Here is a 23200-nt window from a genome sequence, read left to right as displayed (position 1 = left end):
TAATCTAGAAGTCTCGATTGTGATAACAGAAGAGATGGACGCGACGAAAAAAACAAAAAAAAAACATAAGAAGATTAATCGATGCGGACAAGATAAACGATGATCAACATTTATGCAGAAAGGTTGAACGTATTGTCACGATTAGTCGAACATGTCGCGAAAGGCAAAATAAAAAAAATAACTCCCAAGTATGATTACAAAGCGACAACGCCATCGGCAAGACATAATTACCAGAAAATAACTGCAACCGACACAGTGAGAGGGGTCTTCATATTGTAAGGCCAGTTCATCTGCTTGCTATTAAAAAAAATAAATGCCGAACCTTGCAGGACACCCGGGAAGCCTTGAACTGTTCTTGTTGAAACTAAGTGACACTGCTGTGAAGTAAGTCGCTCGATAGTTTTTTAGTATTCAGTCACCAAGCCCGTGGTAGCCATTCTAGGTAGTTGAGTCGATATTTCACTGGAAATAATGTGTTTTCCATTGCTGAAAAAAAAACAAGCTTCCAGTTTGAATAAATAAGCTATTTCGTCCACTCCTGTTGGGTCACCTAGCAAAAAGTTGAAAACAATTTCTTGAAGAGAAAAAAAAATACTGTTTCTTGTCACCAAGCGTACGTACATGAAGAATATGCATGAGTTGATTTATTTATTTCTTCTTCTCTCTTTCCGAAGGCATACGCGCTTCTTATTCAAGAACCGGAATATTTGTGCCTTTCGAATCGAATTTAAGGGGGGGAGTTCCATGACAAACATCTACTGAAGTTTTTAAGATGAGCCCGCAGAGTTTTTTGCATGTCCTCTCCCAAGTTAGTGTCTCGTACTTGTGTTTTCGGTTTCCAGTGTGGACAGGTTAGAAACGAGTGTAGTGAATAAGAATCCCTCGGGCCTAATCCTTAATATATATAATATTGTCATTATTATCCTGCTGAAAATAATGTTATGAGAGCCGTCGCCATTTCAGAGTGGCAAATGTTTAACTCTATTAATTCTTGAATTTTATTTTAGGTTAGGCATATTCAACAAATTCTTTTTTGATTACAATACAACAATATTTTACATTTCAACGTTTTCGTAGTCGTCTAAACATTTGAGAAAACCTTTTTTTGGTTACCGAGATGATAGAAGAAGAAGAGAGAGAGTGATTGAATAATTTTGAGAACTTCTTAATATTGGACAGTGTAACCACTATGTTGTCGATGAAAACGAGGCAAAAACAACATTACCACTATGCTATCGGGGTGAACGGCATTTTTCTATTATCATTTGTGTCCACACACAAAACTTCGTGTCTGTCTGCATCCATACCTAGATCGAGAAATTCGAACCATGCCTCAGCCCCTTGTGACTTATTTAATTCTTTACACTCATCAAAATATGTGCTTAATAAAATGCCTCAATCGCACGAGCTATGACATCCTCTGTAAGCATCCAAGCAACCACATGTATAAATTATAGTCTCCCACACATAATGCTCTTTCATGTCAAAATAGATTCGCTTCCTCCACCATCAGGGCAGTGGGAGCTCGTGTACCATGAGGGGTTGAATAAACCTAAAAAATCGGTTGGGATGGAAAAAGAGTGGATAGAGATCTTTCTCAGATCAGGATAGGCTTGTATTTGCTGTCCTCGGGTTTAAGAAGCCTAGTTAGTTAGTTGGTTGTTTCCCCCCCCCCCCTGCACCATTTCAATTTTTGAATAATCACTTGTTAGTTATGAACGCACCGTTGACATCTTGTCTGATTATTTATGTGTTTGGGTTGAGGCTCCGTATTTGCTCGCAACATTTATTTTCTTTTTTTTCTTGTTATATGATTTTTACATTAGAAACAACAGATTTCCATTAACAGTATTTCATGTTATGGAAACATTTAAGTCTATACGCCATCGGGGGTGGGATTGCAACCTACGTCATCCGACAAAAATCAGGATCGGTATTGTAACATTTAATTGCTCAGGTCATTTTTAAATATGTACAGCTATAGGTAAACATTGTAACTTGAGCCCTCAGAGTCGTAGACCGGCAAAAATACACCTCTGTTAATCGCCTCGTGTGGGGAAGAAGAACAATTGTAGTTGTTGGTGTAATACACTTCGAAGCAGACGTGCCCCACTTTTTCAATTTCATCAAAACAACCATTATTCATCCTCATCGTTTCCATTAGCCAAAATAGCCTCGCGTTACAATTTTCGTAGTGATCTCCGTTCGCCCCTTGGCTTTTCGTAGATTAACAAAAATTAACAAAAATTATAGTTGATCTGAACCCCTTTGTCCAAATAAAAAATAAGCTCCGGTCCCATCTGGAGACTGCAAAACTAATATGTATGTCTATTCAGAAAAACCCAAAAGTTTTAACATCCATGCACATTACCGTACTGTGGCTGTTGCGCCCCACACCCATGTGTAATGTTTTATTTCTCTTGTTGGCTGAACGCGAAGATGCTCGAGACTGCTTTCAAAAATTATTTTCGGCCTCGCTTCACGATACAGCCGTATGCATGTAAAACTAGTATATCACACACAGGCAGAGGGGCAAAAAATAACATTTCTCTCTTCCCCTCGCTTTTGCCCATCTTCCAGTGTTCGTCTAGATAGCATGACTAGCAAAAATATTGAAATCGAAATAAGAATTATCCGTTATGGTCTCCCTCCCTTCTTTGCATGCATGTTGCGCTGACATGTAAATAAGCGCTATGCTTTAATAAAAAACAACCATTGTACAACTGTATAGGTCCTCGTCCATCTCATGCCAGGGACTGGGTATATCTTGTGTACAGTTTATAGTGGCATCATATTCCTTCGCCAGATATCAAACTCGAGAGACTTGCAAGACAGCTCAGGTTATAACTTACTACGAGGTCTGTTTTTTTTAAAAAATAATAATCGTCAGTCCATATGACAATGCTTGCTGTTTAACTAACAGTATTCGAATCTCTGAGGGGCCGGGGCATTCCACATTTACCTTTGCTAGAAAGCGCAGTGCAATAAATATTATTTTTAAGTTATGCAATAATTTTGACATTATATTCATGTCCATTCCCCAAGACTAGATTTATATACACAACCAACTCGCTCTTGCAATATATTATCTGATGCGATATTGTGAAAGGTTCTCGTATGTTCGCGAAACAGGAAATACACGTCATAGCTTCCGTGAATCTGGGGGCACGCAAAATACCGTAAGAAGAATTATATATTCCAAATGCAGGCATCATCATTTTTCTCTTGCACAAATAGAATAATCGGGCTGAATTTCCAGTCTAAAACCACCATGTTCTGGCAGCAAGTATCAAAAACCTGTGGTAATTTTATTATATGATAGGAGGTGAGTGAAATGGTTGTTGCAAGTTACCTTTTAAACCCAGTACGTGTGTAGGAAAAACTGCGTATAAGCTGTCTGTGTGTCAGGTGGTCGTGTCGTTCGCTAGTTGTATGTCACAGCTTAACCCGTACTAGGTAATATTTTTACATGAGGTAAGTTGGCATACTCTGGTAGGGTATATGTTTCAAGCCTCTAGCTGTAGAGCCTATTTGCAAAAGTAAGTTTGGTAACACTACTCGTCGAAAGCAGCTCAAACAGTGTTGCTACCTGTAGGTTAATTTTCCCCGTTATACAATTGCAAGAGGTGAGTTGCTTATAGCCTATCTGGAAGGCTTGGTGTGTGTGTGTCCATGGCTTATGTCGTAGGTTAATAAAATTTGCAATAGATCTTGTGTGTGTTGGCAACCGTCAGCCCTTACATGTGATATAGCAGCCTTACTTATTGTAAGACATAGTGTGTATGTATGAGTGGGGGGAGGTTAGTTTAGTTCACGATAGATCGACCTGTCACGCTATGACCAATTTCTGCTTTTGAGTCACCTGTAAGGCTATATGTGGGTGGGTGAGGGAGCTTAGTTTAATTCACGATAGATCACATTTTAAATTTGCTCACTCTCTCTGTGTCTGTGTGTCAGGTGGTCGTGTCGATCGCTAGTTGTATGTCACAGATTAACCTAGGTAATATTAACTGTACTTCAAAAAATAAAATTGTGTGTATCTCATGTCGAACTAGAAACAAAAAAATCAAACATTAAGCATGCATGCAGATTAATTAAGCTGTAAATTTAAAATTTGGCCTCCCCCAAATCGCATTTCATACATACATACATACATACATAGGACCCGTGGCCCACCTCCCAAGAGGTTTGGTTAGCATGCAATAGATCAGTATGCAATTTAATATTCTTGTCTAGTACGCTGCACTTCTTTGCAGTGCAGGTGTATCCCGGTGTCAGGCTGGTGAAAAAAAATAACATTCAACCGAGTAGACAAATAGCAGTGTTCAAGTTCAGAAGATTCAACAAATACCTGTCTGCTGCTTTAAACATTCATTTGATTAGTTAACCACTCACCACGTGGTCATACACCACACCACATATTACACCTCTCTAAGACGTGGTGCAGACACCAAATACACTACATGACACCCAAAATCAACAAGATAGGTTGCACCGTGTAACCAACTAGACGCATGAGTGCAGTCAAAAAATGCAGCAAACTAGACGAAGCTATTGAATCAAAATAATCACGTGGCATTTTTTGAATCTGACTTCACCCACTCTTTTTTTTAATCCTTAATCGCAACAATAATTAACCGACTTTTTAAGTTTACTCTATGCACAGATAGATTAATCGGAGGACTGGGCATACAGTTTAAAATAGAATCGGAATCCAGTAGGTATCGAACCCGGGACCCTTTGATTACAACGTGACAACTTATCAACAAGAGGAGATATTTTTTTTGGTGACGTGGAGTACTTTATCTTTCGGGGGGTCAACATTATTTTTTTACTCAGTCGTCATATAACATGAACACACGCAAACATTCTCATGTACTTTTATTATTTTGTGTTCGTTAAGTACAAGTATATTCTTAGATAAATTATTGTTTAATTTAATAAATTGTAAACTCGGAGCCTGCTATACTAACACTCCTTCTGTCTATTGAAAGCGAATGTTGCGTGCATGCAGAAATAACACAGAAAAAAAAGCGGATGGAAGCAATTTAAAATCAGTGGAGTAAGGTTAGTATTACGAGAACGTAAAAACATGTGCTTTCATTCAACTTCGAAAAATAAGAATAAATGTGTGCATACAGAACACATATGCTTTCTTTTCACAGTTGTAAAATCATATAAATTGTACATGAAGTAAGTTACGGGAAGGCTCTCTCTTTTATGTCTGTGTATATGTTGTACAATTAGGTACAAATTGTTGTACAATTATTTTCCCCAGTTGTCCAGTTGGAGTTGGGGGGCATAACACTGGTACTATTTGTAATCACAGTGCTTACTCATGTATTTTGTTTAATATTTTATTTCAAATTCACTGTCAGAAACTAGTGTTGCCAGTTGCTGGATGTAGGTTTACCTACTCTGTTGGTTGTCACTGTCAAGCTTCCAGTATTCGTACAGCATAAAAAGCTATAACCCCCCTCTCAAAATATATACATTGTATACGCCAATTCTTGCTGTAAAATTTCTATGCTGTTTAACCTAATAGAATTCGAATCTCTGAGAAAGCCAAATACTAAGCTTTAGCATTCCATATTAGCAAAACCTTTATACGTACGTATTTATAACCTCAATTTACTAATAAAAAAATCCCCCCTAACCAACCAATTGGCACATTTATATGACCTTCTATAGAAGAAGAGAACATAACATTTCCGAGCCGGTATTATTAATATGACATTCTTAACAGGTTAATGCATCAATCTTTAAGCAAACACTTAGGAATGTTTGAAATTCAAACAATTCTTGTGACAAAAAAAACAAATAATTAGGAAATTCTTTTTAACCAAACAATCAACACAAATCTCTTTTTTTATAGAGAAAAAAAAAGCATAACATTCCTGAGACAGTAATAGTGAAATTAGAAGAAGATTAATCACACGAGCATCATCATCGTCGACATCGCTTATCCTGACGGGATGCACGACATGTTTATCCAACGTATAGGAATACACGTTGATGATTAAGCGTTTTCCTTCTGCATCTCGTGCTTATATTTCAAATTTTGTTGTATCAGAAATAGTCACCGGGTATTCGATGCCAGACATTACACTTTCAAAACTCGGACTCGTATTGTTTGTAATATCCAACCCACTGTGGATTATTTTTGCAATAAACAGGATGCAGTGCAGCCAATATACACTAAAAAAATACACTTGTTATCGCTGTTCTGTATATTTAACACGGCCCTCTTGTGTTGAATGTTCGGTGGAAGAGGCATAAGCTAAGTACGTGTTGCTAGAAGACCTTCGTCGTTGCAAGTCATCCATAACCTATTCACTAAGAAATAAGAAAAAAAATATTGACGTATTGAAAAAAATTGACTTGTTCACCGAGTTCACAGATGTTTACTCATTGATGACTCCGTTGTTGTCGTCTATCAAAAAACCTAAGTACGTTGGAAACAGTAAAAAAGTTATCGAAAAATCTCCCCCCCTTGCCGATTTTTTTTGGTGACTGTAGGTCTAGTTTCGATTAGCCTTACTGTCACTCTACCCGAGCGTCATGGTCGCAGCCGGCCTCTCTCCTTTCAACATGAACTTGGGGAGTGGCGCGAATTCCACGCCGCCCGGAACAGGCGTTCTGCCCGGTACGGAAGTTAATGTTTATCGCGGCGTTACAAATCCAGCCGGTTGTACGGAAGCTGATCTTCACGTGTATTTTTCACGAGACACGCTTAATGCCACGTGCATACGCAAGATCATGGCCTTGCGTAAAAAAATCAAAAAATTTAAAAACAATAAAACTTTACCGCCGGGCAAACTGCTCGAAATAGATGCCAAACAGAACACAGTTAAATTAATAATAAATAGTATGCACAGGTAAATATACAAATTGAAAAACACCCCCCGAAGAGATTTGTCCCCCACGTCAATCAATTTTACGTTCGAAGGTCGTACGGGAAAACCTTTACTTTTTTGGTTGGGCACCACGCACTCCTGGCGGGGTTATGGGGGCCAGGAATCCTAAAAAAACAACAATTATTATTATTTTGTTTGTTTGCTTGCGTCACAATACACGCGCACGCGTGTGTGTGTGTGTGGCACATCGTTCCCCCCGGGAGAGGTTTACAAAGGTCACGATATACAGAGTTGGAAAATTACGATAAGATGCATTCGCTCACCACTGTTGCCAGCCATAAATCTCTCTCTCTTTATCTTACAGCAACATTGGCATCTCTATTTTTTTTAGTTGTAAGTAAATTGCCAACACACTCTAGTTAATAATACTACATATTATACGCACACACGCACGTAGGTTGGAGTAGGTTAGGTTAGGTTAGGTTAGGCTAGGTTAGGTTAGGTTAGGTTAGAATAGGTTAGGTTAGGTTAGGTTAGGTTAGGTTAGAGTAGGTTAGGGTGGGTGTTGGCAGCTGTTGGTTGTTTAACTCTTCTCTCTCTCTCTCTCTCCAAGCCTCAAGCAAGGTTGCCAGCTTCTTGCTTTATGCACTGTAAAACAAGCCTCAAGCAAGGTTGCCAGCTTCTTGCGTTAGGCTAGGTTAGACCAAAAAAACCTTGGTGATTTTTTCGAGTAAAATATTAGCAACACTGCAAGAAAATAGAGTTGATGCCTTACGAGAAAAATCTATTAAGGCGAGCCTCAAGCAAAATTGCCAGCTCCTTGCTTGAGGCTACGTTAGACCCAAAAAAACCCCTTGGTGATTTTTTCGAGTAAGCAGTTGGCAACACTGCGAAAAAATGAGGCTCATTGCCTTACGAGACAAGTCCATTAAGGCGAGCCTCACCGAGCCTCACTTTCGGTCCGTGAACTCTCTAAACTGGACTACTGAGGATGAGTGATGAAAGGATGAAATTGATGAATGGACATTCACAAACAACCAAGCCCGACCGGGATTACAACCCGGGACCCTTGGCGTCGCAGCGCGATGTGCTTACCGCTCGGCCACAGGGTCGGGCTGCTGAAGAATGTGAAAATCTGGGAATGGAGCTGGATTAATACAACATGTTTTCGATTTTCGAAAATGAACATTTTCTATTTTTCGTTTTTCAGTTTTTCAGTCTTTTAAAAAAAAGGTCGTTTTTTGTTTATGGAAAAAAAAAATCGCTTTCTTGTTTTTCGAAGAAAATAGTTTAAAAAATCTTTTGTTTTTTCGAAAAAAATCGTATTTCGAAAAAACACGTTTTCTGAAAAATAAAGTTTCTCGTTTCTCAAAACAAAAATAGTTTTTCGTGTTACGAGAAAAATGTTCTACGAAAATATAATCGTTTTCGAAAAAAGGATAGTTTTTCGAAAAAAAAATTGATTTTCGGAAAAAAATGTTTTTCATTTTTCGAAAAAAAGTTTTCTTTTTTCGTGTTTCAGAAATAATTTATTTTTCGTTTTTCAAAAAGAAAATAATTTATTTTTCGTTTTTCAAAAAGAAAATCGTTTCGGTTTTCCGTTTTTCGAAAAAAAATCGTTTTTAGAGAAGGAAATCGTTTTTCGAAAAAAAAAATCATTTTTGTTTGTTTGAAATTTTTTCGTATTTCCACTTCATTTTCGAAAAAAAAAGTTTAGATTTTCAATTTTTCGAAAAGAAAAGGGCATCCCTATTTTATGTATAAAATTGCTTATTGAAACAAAAGAATCTAATATTGCCATTGTATGCAATTTGGATAGTCTACGTAACAGCTTTGTATAAAGAGAGGCTTGTGAATCGCATTCTGCTTGGCATTCTGAGGTAATAAATAGAGCCTCTGTGTGTGTGAAGTAGATATGTGAAGCTGAAAAACCGCTCATTTATAAACATTTTTTTACGAATATTGATCTCCATATAGATATATAAGAAAGTTATTTTTAATCACAAGTATTCAGAAATATATATTTTTAAAATACTAAAGTAATAAAACGATGAATCTACTTTTCTAATGGTGTTCCTTTCAGTCATAGACATAGGAAAGCAAAAACATGTTATAACAAGTAGCTCAGGTTATTGTTTATTGAATAAAATTATTATTATTATTAAAGGCTTTCATTTTTGTGTTACAAATTGTTATGTTTGCTATAAAAGGTCTAATGTCAAAATATTATTATTGAACTGACATCACAAGTTAGCTTCAATAAAGCGGTACCTAATGACTCATTTTGATAATATCGTTGTATGTAAAGCATGGTAACTACAAAATTTCCTTGAACAACCCTCAAACAAATCGCAAGTAGCACCACCGAAAAAATAATAATTCGGATGAAATATCATCTTTGTATGATAGTAAACATACAAGTGAATCATATTTACTGTAAATCATTTAGAAATTCATTTTAGTTTGTAAATTAGATTATTTCGAAACATCAACTTTCAATATCTCTTTCAATTCAATGTCACTTACCTTGTTTCACACCCGAGCCCTTCAATTATCAACAATAATAATTATTTTTCATAATAATAATACTGATTATTAGTATTCTTCTTCGTACTCTTCTTCTTTTTTATTTTTATTATTCGTATTATTATTAGTATTAGTATGATAAATATTATTATTATTTACTGTTGAAGATGGCGAAACCGAAGAAATATGGTTTGTTGTCGCAAGAAGATATGATGAGAGCACTACATGCCTTCCGAAATGTTGATGCTGTTATTAATGAAATATGCAGACTTTACGGCGTTCCGAAGGTTATAGAACAGAAAATAGAAAGCGTGCGAAGATATAAAGAGTTTTGGAGATGGCACCGACCTCCATAGTGAACTGGAGGATGAGCTGATAAGTTACGTTCTTCAGATGTAATCCATATGTTTGGATGCTCTCGACAAGATCTTCAGAAATTAGCATATTATTTAGCTGAAGCCAATGGAATCAATCATATGTTCCAAAACGGGAAAGCTTGAAAACAATGGTACTACAGTTTCATGTCTCGCCACCCGAGTCTGTCCTTCCGTCAACCGGAGGCTACTTCAGCAGCAAGGGCTTTTGGGATTAATAAAGATGATGTAATGAAGTTTTTTTAATCTGACAAAGATCACTTTAAAGAATTGTTTGGGGCTAGACAGATATTCAATGTGGATGAGACTAGTCTCTCAACTGTTCAAAAACAGCAAAAAGTTCTTGCTCGGAAAGTGAAGCCCCAAGTGGGCGCTCTAACCAGCAGGGAACGAGGAACAAATACCACCTGTTTTTGCTGTTTCAGTGCTGCCGGCATGTATGTGCCTCCAATGCTTATTTTTAAGGGGAAGAGGTTCTGCGATAATCTGAAGCCTGGTGCTTCATCTTGAACACTATTTGCTATTTCTGATAGTGTTAGCGATTGGATCACAAGTGAGTTGTTTGTCCAATGGATGCAGAACTTTATCAAAAACGTAAGGCACTTTGTCGATAGGAAAGTGCTGTTGATTCTAGATGGACATGCCACACACACCAAATATCTCCAAGCCAAAAATCTAGCCAGGGATAATAGTGTGATAATGATCTGCTTCACACCACATACCACTCACAAGCTCCAGACGTTAGATGTGTCATTCTTCAAATCACTGGACACATATTATAACCAAGCAGCTGACAAATGGCTTCGCACAAACAGAGATAGTAACATTACTCCGGTACGAGTTTGCAACGCTCCTGGGAGAAGCTTATGGTAGAGCTGCAACTGAGAAGAAAGCCATAAGTGGTTTTTCACATACCGGAATTTGGCCTTTGGATCCTAATGTTTTCCAGGATTAAGACTTTGTTCCCAAAGCTTCTCACTTGAAGCCAGATTGTAGGGATGAAATACAAGCTGAGCAACAAATTCCAGAAGCAGCGCTAACTACACCAGAAGGTCGCAGCCAGGAATCTCCTAAACAAATGCCGAATGTGACCCCAGAGCAAATATCACCAGTTCCAGTTCAGCAGAAAAGAAAGAGAAGTCGAGCTACTTCTTCAACTGTCGTTGAAGCAGTAGGCTTTACAGAAACATTTATCGGACAACTGCAAACCTTCCCGGGGTAGTGCAATGAAATCACTAACATTGCCAGGAGCTGACAACTCGACTAGTCGACTAGATGGTATTGCAAAATCTGTGACGCAAACAAGGAAGAAGATATCAAATATTTGAAGTGTAGTGTCTGGTTTCATACAAGGTGTGCGAGAGTACGTGCAAAGAAGAAAATATTTTTCAGTGATAAATGTGGAACAAAATATCATGGACCCATGGTTACATGAAGTTAACAATTTCTTCTTGTCAATTAATTTTATGAGAGCTTACTTATTTTCTTTTTACACTATATGAATATGTAACAAGCGTTTATTGCATTCTATGTCGTAAATAAAGTCCCATTACTGAATCACACTTTAAGGTCCTGCATGTTATTAATGGTACAATTTATAGTACATGCTCATAAATTGCACCACTTTGAATCTTCACACTTTTTCTGTCACAGCCTTTAAAACCAAAAACATATTAATTGTTTTCAGTTTATATATACATGCGTACATGTCCTGGCTACTGTACGGTGTCATTGTATTTTGTTAAGCTCGTAGAGTCTCCATGTCAATCTGAAAAAATTCTGAAAGTGGTATAATTTATGAGACCTCATCCTAATGATTTTAAAATATTTATCATTTTGCTCTCCTTCAGCGCCTGCTTTGTTTCGTTGCTTCGGGCCACCACACCCATCACCCTTCCTCCTTCCTTTGTTTCTGATGACGCACATTTGTTAAATGTGTGTTAAATGTAGTGCCTCAAATTTGTTTTAAGAGACAGTATTCGGTGCTACTGAATTGTGGTTAATCTAAATTATGCATAATTGTATATTCCTTTTTAAAAAAATTTCACTAATCGTACACTCTTTTTGTTATAAAAATCAACCATTGGAGACGATTTTATTATTAAAGTAAGTATACGTCTGCTTATGTTCATACTTATTTATGTATGTGTGCAATATTAATATTATAATCTCTAATATTCACAGATCAAAATACACGTATGATACTTGAGCATTATCTTGAAGAATTGCAATTACAATTATCAAATGAATATAGATTATAAATTAGGAAATATATAAAACTAGTTTCCTTTTTTTTTTACTAGAACTATTTTACCTGTCATTCTGAGGAAGTGAAAATCCATCCAGAAACCATCGAATTTGAGGAGTGGGATGTCCTGTTGCAATGCACTTGAGTGATACGTAAGGCCCCGGTTGTAGAGTTTGTTGAATAAATTTGTATAGTAGTTGTGGCTTTGCAGCTGAAATGAAGACAGTGATATACCATGTAAGAAGTTTTTACTTGCTCCAACAGAAATATCTGAACACATTTTATATTAACCCAAAAATTCAAATTTTTAGAATCATAGTGTGCTAAAAGGAACACCTGAAACGCAATACAATATGTAAATTTCAGCATCCACCCTTGTACTTTCATCAAACTTCATAAAAATCACACATTTCCATGGGACGTCCTTTCGATGCTCCATGACCAGTTCAGATCCATCGGTATTGCAGATTTCATATTCCTGGATATCGAGATTGCATCTTTGAGAAGTCCAATATTTCATCCATATTTCTTCAGATTTTTTACGTCGAGTATGTATCCAAAGCTAATGCACAAATTTATATATATTTTTATATATCAAACATATATTTTGGTTATGTGAAAGGGAATATATTTTGGATATATATAATACATATTATATATCATATATCCCAAGCATTTGTCGTCATTTACATAGTTAAAAATATTACTTTACTCTCCTTTTACCATTATAAATAATAGCATTAACGTATTTGAAAGCCTACTTAGATAAGTTTTCTTATCCATAATATATCATGTTATTTTCCTCGATACATAAACGTCAAAAACAATTTGAATACGCTGTCCAGCCGTCATTTCCAACATGAACTAATGTCTGAAATATATCCAAAAGTGATGTAGAAGATCTTAAAGAACAAGTTTCAACTCACTTGAATTTTACCAGAATGTCTGGGTGCCAACAACACTTGCAACTTGCCAATAATTGGAATTTTATTCATTGTTGTGGATCACGTAAAATTTCTTCCCCACGTTTTCTTTTACTTCATATTAAATGCTGTTGAGATGAACAACCAACAAGCACCGACTAACAAGCAATGAAGAAGTGTTCCCCTGTGCATAGCACCACGCCATGAAGGCGTATAGGGGGTGTGGGGTAACGCCCCACAATTTCTTGATCCGGTCGTGAGTGGGGGTGATGTGATCAGCATCACGCCCCTGACCGCCTTCACCCCCAGGGTTTCCCCCAGGTACCCATTTTATTCGACGCTGGGTGGCCGCTTCCACCGTTAGAAAAGTTCCCGGATTTGAACCGGGGATCGAACCCGGGACCTTGAGCATGGTAGTCAGACGCGTTATCGACTGAGCCACCGCGGCCACCAACAAGTGGACAAGCAATGAAGGGTGTTTTGAATTCTCAGCAACGCAGATATGATCAATCGAAACACGAACTTTCTACCACTCTTTCCACAGTATTTTTCTAATAACAAAGAAGTTCGTTATCAAGTGAAGGTACAGGTATTTGTATACATGTAGACAATTGGTTCGCTCTTATCGTGATCTAACACTGGCAGCGTTGTACGCTACAAGAGCATGCCGCAAGTACACGTTCTGGCCTCCTGCAGCCCCCCCGCTAGCTGGACATAAGGTGTCCAAACAGATAACTGGTGTTTAAGAACACTTCCACTTGCTCATTTCGTGAAATACCAAAATTCGTCTAGTGTCGAAACAAATATCGGGACATGATGAAACCTGATGTTAAAATGGCACCGCAGGTTACGTAATCAAGGGTGTGGAATGATAGAGTTATTATTCGAACTTAAAGTGTGATCATTATCCAGATTAGCCTATGTGACCATAACGTGTACTTAAACGAAACGTACAGCGTTAATCAAAAAGCGAGTTGGTCAGCGTATGTGTTAATGTTAATATCTTGCCATCAAGAGGTTCTGGGTTCCATTCCCCATCGAGTCAAATTTCACAGTTGTGTGTGATCCAATTGAAGCTGTAGACGAGTCACGATTAACCTACGCGTGCATAATTCGTAAGGACACCAACAAATAAGATGTCTTCCAAGATGTATAGTGGCGTACCTCAGAGACGTTGATTAGGAGATGTTTGATTGATTCATTCATTTAAAATTTTTGGGTGCGTCGGCACTGATCAGGAGATGTGCTTGGAAAGAACAATATTATAAATGAATGACTTAAATATAATTGAATGGTGACGACCATGTCCAGTGGAGTACCCTGAGGGGGGGATTCAAAGTATAGGTATTTTGAAATGGCCGAAGAAGAAAATAAAAGTGGATTCCACTCTAGTTGTCAATGTAAGTTAATATTATGGCCTGGAGACAGCGTAGTGGTTAACGCCCGTGCCTGGTAATCATAAGGTTTCGTGTTTGATTCCAGTTTTAGGCAAATTGCTCAATGTTTCAGTTGCGATTAAAGTTTCGATTAACCTCACAGAACATAAAGCGCAGATTAAACAATTGAGTGCATCAGTAGTGTTATCTTGTCACTTTGGTAACTGATATACTTCGAGCAGCGATTCACTCACACACTTCTTCGCCTGGAACGAGCCTTCACGGATACTTCTTCCAGTCGTAGACAACCGACGTTGTTCCAGATAGGAAGCAATACGCATAGAACTCGAGAGCATTACATTGTCCCAAAGCATTCTCGGATTGAAGTGTCTCCAAAATACGTTTTACTACGTTGTTTGCCGTGTCGAAACTCTAGATGTTCCTAATTGCGCGATTGCAGACGTGCAGTGTACCGGAAAGTAGGTACACCAGAATTTGACCGTCCATTTTGACCGTTGATGCAGGATGATGTAAATGGTGCTCCTGGACGTCTATGGATAGCAAAAGGTATGCTACAACTGTTATATTTCGAGTGCAGTGAATGTGTACTTGAGATACAATAGTTTTAACATTGTCCCGAACCTATGAGTCAGTGGCAATACGAAATCAAACTATGCAACAAGGAATTCTGGTCCATCAGGTTACCAGATGCATAGGATAGTTTACAGATTTGTCATTTTTACCATAATTTCCCTAGAAGGTAGAAGTGTGTGAATTTCGAGAACATTGATGTGCGAACGGCGATGTAAATCAAGTTACTCTATCAAAACTGTGAATAAAGTAAGTAATAAAAATGCATGACGAATTTTAAACATTTGCTACAAGCGTTAACAGGATTAATTTCCTCTTTTTCACTCCATTGTTTTAACTGCTCAAATGCACACAAATCCCATACCTTGAGCATATAACCATTGAAGGCATATTAAACGACATATTTTAATGTTCAAATTGCAACAAGGAAGTGTTGTGAAATATACGATCCTCCAATCAGAGCTTAATTCGCTCCGGATGAGCAGGAGGCGTGACTCACGGTTTTGTTCACAAGTAGTTCAACCAATGCAGAATTTTCAAACATGAGATAACGTCCCCATTGTCTAAATGTTGTTTCAATAACGAAAATCAGCAGATAGAATGCGCAAAAGTTTACATTGTCGCTTTAATTGCGTTTAATTGTATCAAATTAATATTAAATTGTTTCAATTATAGTTCACGATCTTAATATATGTATTCATGTATGTGTTTGACAATATATATCACTCATTAAAACAGTTTTCACATTGTTTTTATTACGTGATATGATATTGCATTTATGTTTAACATACAAAAGTGGTTTGGAAGTAACTAGAGTTTTCAAAAATTCGTTTCCAGTGCATTTTTATTTGTTGAGTTAATGATTAGGCTAGGTAACAGTAGACAAAATATTCAGAAGAGTAAGTAAAAAAGTGACATGAATTAATACCAAAAGAAGCCAAGCATTATAAATTTATGTTACATCCTCCTTTTTTATTTCAGTTTCCAAAACCTAGGAGCTCGAAATAATACATGGCATGCGATTTACTAGACAGTCTGCTTCTCTGTAATTGTTTCGTCGTGCCCAGTCAGGGATTACTACCGTTCAAGGTCAGGGGAAGGGGAAGAAATCCACCACAGCGCCATGACGTATGAAGTAACATTTTCACAGGCATCCAATACAACTGATAAGGGTTCACCTGACCTTGCAAAATGTGTGAAACTCGTTTCACGCTGTCCAGAATTTAAATACACGGTTGTATAAATCTGGAACTAACGGTGGAGTGAGAAATCGTTTGTAACATGTAAAAATGACATTTCGCATTTACAAAATATGAGATATCTAGACTATGATTTATTTATTATAGTAGACGGTAGACAATTACTTACCACAAAAGTCTAGTTCAAAATTGCAGACCCCAAAGTATATTCCAGCTTGTAAAATGAATTTGTGGCAGGCAGCAGATAGGTTAATAAGGTTTACAAGATTGCTAACAACTCTTAACACAAACTTTTAACGAAGTTTATAGAGTGAGAAAGTGGGAAAGTGTTAAAAATAGCAGCCTAGTTGACTGGCGATCGAAGGTTCGAAACTCTTGTCGAACCGGCTATTTTTTCAATTAATATTTGGTACATATTAGAATTAAAGTATTGCCGACATTTATAAGAAACTAGCTGATTACCCGGCGTTGCCCGGGTATTTACTTATTATAATATTTTATGAGACAGGAATATAATGAATTCTAACTATAGTGAAAAATGAACTTGGAGTTGAACGGCATTGGGAGAGTCACTATTCATCTTAGCGACTATGAAACTATGGATTCCACACATGGATTACATGTCACCCCCTTCCAACCCCATCCCTTGGGGGTGCCAGGGATGTCTTACCCCCAATTATATCTTTCCAGATCGTAAGTCATATGTGTCAATTTGTCATCGTAAATGTCACCAATTAACATAGTGACTTCGAAAACTATGGATTCGACACTAATCTAGGTAATTTTTTACATTTTATTTTTCACTCCCTCTCACCCTCCATCCTGATAGGTGATGAACTTGGAGTTGAACGGGATTGGGAGTGTCACTATTCATCTTAGCGACCCAGAAAACTCTGGATTCCACAATAATATCGGTCGTTTTCGATTATTTTTACATGTCACCACTTCCCACCCCACCCCTAGGGGTGCCAGGGGTGTCTTACCCCCAGAGTATTTCTTTCAAGATTGCAAGTGATACGTGTACCAAGTTCGTTCGAGAGTTATGCCGGAACAAACACACACACATATATATAGACACATACATCCATTTTTATATATATCTGGACAAAACATGAAAACTCTCCTCCTCCGTGACGGTGGTGTGGAAGGTGCTGTGCTTTGGACTCCAACTGCGGAACGGCATGGGTTCGAGTCCGTCTGGGTTCTTGGCCGTTGTATAGAACTTGTGGAAACCCAACATCGTGAGGATATTGTAGAGCAACGTGTGCCTGGTGTAACCCGGTCTCATATATATTCTATATCGGGTGAGGTTTCGACGTGCTGACCCACGTCACACCGTTACCAGTTGAAGATTTCCATCCCTCTAGGTAGGATTGTTGGAGGAAGACTGGCAGTAGGGATATAGGCCAAGGCCTTCAAGGGCTATCGCGCCATGGGTTATAAAATATGAAAACTGTTCCTTCGGTAAACCTAATTTATTCGTCGTGGTCACGTGAGATTTTTTTTCAGTACGGCTCCTGCAATACTAATTAGTTTTTAAGTGAGGTAATAAGATAGACAGAGATATTTAGGTGAAATTCGTAATCCTTCGGAACCCAGCTGATGTTAATGTATTAGTTGACTTATAACACCATTAAGCCTTGTTTCCATGATATAAAAACTAAATATGCTGACCAAGGCAGAAATCTATTTTATTATAATACATTAACTAAATGTAACGTTTCAACCTTCTAGCAAGGTCTTCTTCAGACTCTGTACCAAGTACAAATGTAACCAGGTACACAACAGGACGATATATATATACACAAAAATACTATCCTCCAGACTATTAGAAAGTAGTTCTGGAACAATGTAGCAGGTGGCTTTCCCTTGTCAACTGTACTTTCAGCTGAAAGAGAATGTCGCTGGACTCTTTATCTCACGCTCTTTTTCCTTCATTTTTCTTCCATCTTCTCTCATCTTTGTCTCTTGTCCTTTCCACACTTTCTAACACCTTCTTCCATTCTTTGTTTAACTTCAGTCCCCCATTCCAGTTCATTGTGTCTTCTTCACCTTTCTTCTCTATTTTCTTGGACTCCTTTGATTTCCTCACTTTCAGAAATGTAATGAATGTCAGAGTGTGTACATACGAGAAACGAAAAAGAGGCTGAAAGATAGGTTGAAGCAACATACGGATGATGCATGACTTAAGATAGAGAGAGAAATGCGATATTAAACACATGAGAGAAACAGGACATGACATAGAGTGGGATGAGGCTAAGCAGATAGGAAGGAAGAAGAGAATACTAGTGAGAAAATGGAAGGAGTCCAAGGAAATAGAGAAGAAAGGTGAAGAAGACACAATGAACTGGAATGGGGGACTGAAGTTAAACAAAGAATGGAAGAAGTTGTTAGAAAGAGTGGAAAGGACAAGAGAGAAAGAGGAGAGAAGATGGAAGAAGAATGAAGGAAATTGAGCGTGAGATAGAGAGTCCAGCGAGATTCTTTTTCAGGTGAAAGTACAGTTGACAAGGGAAAGCCACCTGCTAGATGTTTCCAGAACTACTTTCTAATTGTCTGGAGGGGAGTATTTTGTGTATATATATATCGTCCTGTTGTGTATCTGGTTACATTTGTACTTTGTACAGAGTCTGAAGAAGAACTTGCTAGAAGATTGAAACGTTACGATTGGTTTCAATTTATAATATAATAAATTTCTGCCTTGGTCAACATACTTAGTTTTTATTAGTTGACTGTTTAAATAATGAAGAAACACTAACAGCCTCTTATATTCACATATCTCATTACAGATTCCTGAGCACATCACTAAAAATGAACCAACCTAGTGCACACTAGAGCCTTGATATATAAATACGTATCGGGTATCTAACAATTACAGTCAAAAACTCAATTTTCCAAGCCGTAGTCTCTCCATGTAAAACGACTTCGACTTAACTATAGTAGATTTTGCTTTAATGTTTGTGACGTTCATATAACCTTTCTTTAATTTGCTACAAAAGAGTGTCTGTGTGTGTTGTTTACAAATGTAAAGAGGCGGGTGGGGATCATATCTCTAATTCGTTTGAACGAATTCGTCTTCCCTTGTAATCATGCCGTGTGAAGGAACGAACTCGTGGGGTAGTGGTTATCGCACTGGGTTGTCACTCTAATGGTCGTAGGTTGAAATCCACACGATAGCCCAAACTTCTCGTAAGCTTTATTCGTTCCTCATTATTACTACTTGAATTAGTCTTCTTTGAAATTAAAAACGAAAGATTGTACAATAAACTCTTTCTCTCTTTCAAAATGAAAAGATGAGGAGAGGTTTTTTATTATAAGAATTGGTAATTTTACTGGTCTAAACACATCAAAAATCCAAAATACTAGATCGACGTTTTTTATTCTACTGAATTATAAGTTCACTTTATGCACATATAGGCTAATCGGTTGATTTATTGATTGCTTGAATTGGTGTTTTATGTCTATTTTATACACAGAAAGGTTAATCGGGCCTGGACCTAAAGTTTAACGGGAGATACGAACGACAAAGTGTCTCCACCAGGTGTACAAATGAAACCCCTTGTTATCCTGCACTCAACTTAAACAAACAGCTCCCCGCCCCCCATTTCTAATATAAATTTACATTATATATGGTATTTATAAGATAGTCGTCATTGGTTGTTTATATTACTCAACGTCAATTATAATATTTTCAACATCTAAAAGAATCACCTCTTCTTCACATCTCTCCCAATGTCTATCTCTTCCCCTTTCTCTCCCCTCTCCCCCACACACATTCATCAAAATAAATATTTTATTAGGTTTGTATGTGTATAAATATAAAATTCAATACCCAAAAGATACTATTCATGTTCTACTTTCCATCACCTCTCTCCCTCTCTCACAACCCTTCATTATTATAGGAGTCCGCCATAGCATAGTGGTAAAATATCGACGTCTTGTAATCAGTGGGTCCTTTTCCGAGTTCCAGTTAAGTCACATAATGTTTCAGATTCCTATTTAAATATAAATCGAGTCGTGATTAGCGTTCGTGTGCAAAAAGTGATGTTAAAACGAAATCTTGACCTCAATAATGCAATTATTTTCTTTCAGTTGTGCTTCCCTCTGTTCCCGAATAATAACGAAGTAGCCTAATCATTAACACAGCAAATATAAATGCATATATAAATTAATTATTTAAAACTGTTATTACATCCAAACCACTATTTTATCGTAAATGTAAAAGAAATATCATCTGACGTAGTGAAAACAATGTGAAAACTGTTCTAATGAGTGATTTATATTGTCAAACACACACATGAATACATATATTAATTTCGTGAACTATAATTGGGATATTTTAATACTACATAATTTGAAATAATTAAACCGAAATGTAAATTTTTGCGAATCATATCTGCTGATTCGTGTTATTAAAACAATATTTAACCAATAGGGACGTTTTCTCATTGTTGAAATTGCTGCATTGGTTGAACGTCCTGTGAACAAAACCGTGAGTCACGCCTCCTTCTCCTCCGAAGCAAATTTCACTCTGTTTGGAGGATCGTAAATTTCACAACACTTTCTTGTTGCAGAGCTACCAAAATAATTTGGAAAGACGTAGGACTTAGAGAAATACAATGCGACAACATTTTATAACAGGATTGTACATCGAGTTCGATTTCCGGTCAATGAAAAATTTCAGAGTGCTTTGGACTTATATTTAAACTTCATAAAATAAAGATGTGTGTGCATCAAAACGTAATATGTGAATTATATATTTAACAACATTGAATTTTACAGATTTAAATATATGTATAAGTTACTGATAGAAAAAAAATGTTGGCTGTTGTTCAATCTCCAAAACGAAATGACATTTGGGTTCACGGTTCGCAAGTTCGTCAAGACCGAACTGCCACCTCTTATTGCCTATTACAGTCAACTCTTCAACACATCGTGCACGAAGAAAGACCATCTCCAGGCTCGCCGTGTCTAGACTACCTTTCAATGTCGAGTCATGGGTGACTAACACAATTTGTGTTTGAAATTCGACGTCATCTTTATAGCCGACGTGTTTGAGACGTTCAGGAGGTCATGATGGAGATCTACAAATTAGATCCGGCGCACACGTACACCACTCGAGGCCCGTCGTGAAAGGATATGCTCAAATAAACGGTAGTTAAACTAGATCTGCTCACCGACATCGACCAGCACATGTTTATGGAGAAGGCCGTGCGTGGGGCTTAGTTAGTGTCCGATATTTGCGGTGAGGCGAACAATCCCCAGACGTCCATTCATGATTCTATGAAATCCTCTATATGCATATTTCAATAGGACGTCAAATACTTGTGCCGTCATTGTATGTCCCAGTTTCTAACTGATCGGCGACTATCGCTGGTTGGAAGACACCGAACTCGAATAGAGGGAATTTCTATCTTTGGCGGAAGATACCGAGTGAGAATGTTTTCTGGAGGTAGACTTGGAATATCCTGCGCACATACACGATCTCGATCACGGATTAGTCATGGCTCCGGTGCTACAAACATATCCCGGAATACCTTGCGAGCAGTAACGCGTGCTCAAGTGCGAAAACAGGAGAAACTACATCCAGAATTACAGACTTATACAATTTCACTCTAATCACGATCTGGAATTTAAGCTCTCTCATCGTGGATTGAAGTTCATTTTGTGCAGTTGGTTGCAGCCGTACTTAAGCGAGAATACAGAACGCCGTGCTTGATCAACAACGCCGCAGACAAGGAATTGTACAAGCTGTTTAATAACGGTGTGTACTGCAAGACTATGTAAAATATGCGCAGTCGTTGCAACTACAGACTCGTGACCGACGAGAGAAAATGCAGCATGGTCGTTATTTACCCTCTGTACAAGAGCATGACGATTTTCCCCGAGATCCAGGCACTGTTTGAAAGAGCCAAGCAATCGGCCACGTTAATCAAATAAATCGCCGTAGGTGTCATAGTTCTTGAACTATCCAAGTTGCTGTTATACAAATTCTACTACGAGATGCGGACACCTATATATGGAGATACCACTGAGATTGCGTACATAGAAACAGACAGTTTGATACTCCTGATACTCATACAGGACATGTACAGTGTCTCTCAAAAGTTTTAGGACAACGACATTTTAAACTAGGCAACCCAATTTACACAAGCCGTTGGTGGGTTGCGTGCAGAGTTAGGCTCAATTTCAGGGTTGCCACGTGCGCAATAGATATTTATTAAATACGCGAAAGAAATATAAACAATTATTATTGTATAAAATTATTAAAAATATCACTATTATATCGCAAATGACAAAATTCTTTCTGAAAGAAAAAAATAGGTTTTCTAGTATTTCATCGCTGATGAGTCTACAGTAAGGAAAAGAGGTGAGAGGAAACGAAAGGTTACAAAGGAGAGGAGAAAGAGAAAGCGAAAGGAGAAGAGGAAAATAGAGGAGAGAAGAAAGATAGGATAGACGAGGAGAGGAGTTGTAGTGAGGAGAATGGAAAAAGATTCGAGGAGAGATGAGGAAAAAAGAACAAAGAAGAGAAAAGAGGAGGAAAACGAGAGGAGAGGAGGAGACGAGAAGAGGGAAGTGGAGAGTAGAGTAAAGGAGAGAAAAAGAGAAGAACGAAAAAAGAGAGTGCAGTGGAGTCGGAAATCTAAGACAGGAAAGGAGATAAGAGGAGTGGAGAAGAGTGGGATGGAGATAAGATGCGAGAAAAGTAGGGAAGGCAATATGAGATAAAAGCAGAACAGAAAGAGGGGAGAGAAGAAGGAGAAGGAACTGGAGAGAAGAGGTAGTTGCAGAAAATATCGTCTGAGCGTCAAGAATGGATGCACTGGTCAAATTATCGACATGAAACATTCAATAACATTTTGAAATGTATTGGAGAATATATTAGATCGGTGCGAAATGCCTTTTGGCTGAGTTCAGAGCAAATTAAAATCTTCCATGTAAGATCTTTGATTTTACCTTCGATTACACCACTAAAAAAATTAACGTAATTTTTAATATTTATAAGAATTATTCAATTTTTCTCCACTTCTCGGTTCGTTGAAATTGAGATTTTGTAATTCAATATTTCCCCTCCCCCCATCGTTAATTCCAAACTGAATCAT

The 23200-nt window shown here is 37.6% G+C and overlaps 1 pseudogene; it reads right to left on the bottom strand.

Annotated features, from left to right (window-relative positions):
* The window catches only part of LOC145983429 (cell adhesion molecule Dscam2 pseudogene), a 357993-nt pseudogene that overhangs the window by 109376 nt on the left and 225417 nt on the right, over window positions 1–23200 (bottom strand).

Source organism: Lepisma saccharinum, chromosome 2 (assembly GCF_977018435.1).
Source record: "Lepisma saccharinum chromosome 2, izLepSacc3.1, whole genome shotgun sequence".
NCBI lineage: Eukaryota > Metazoa > Arthropoda > Insecta > Zygentoma > Lepismatidae > Lepisma > Lepisma saccharinum.
The sequence above is the reverse complement of the archived record's forward strand: the minus strand, read 5'-3'. Positions and strand labels throughout refer to the sequence as shown.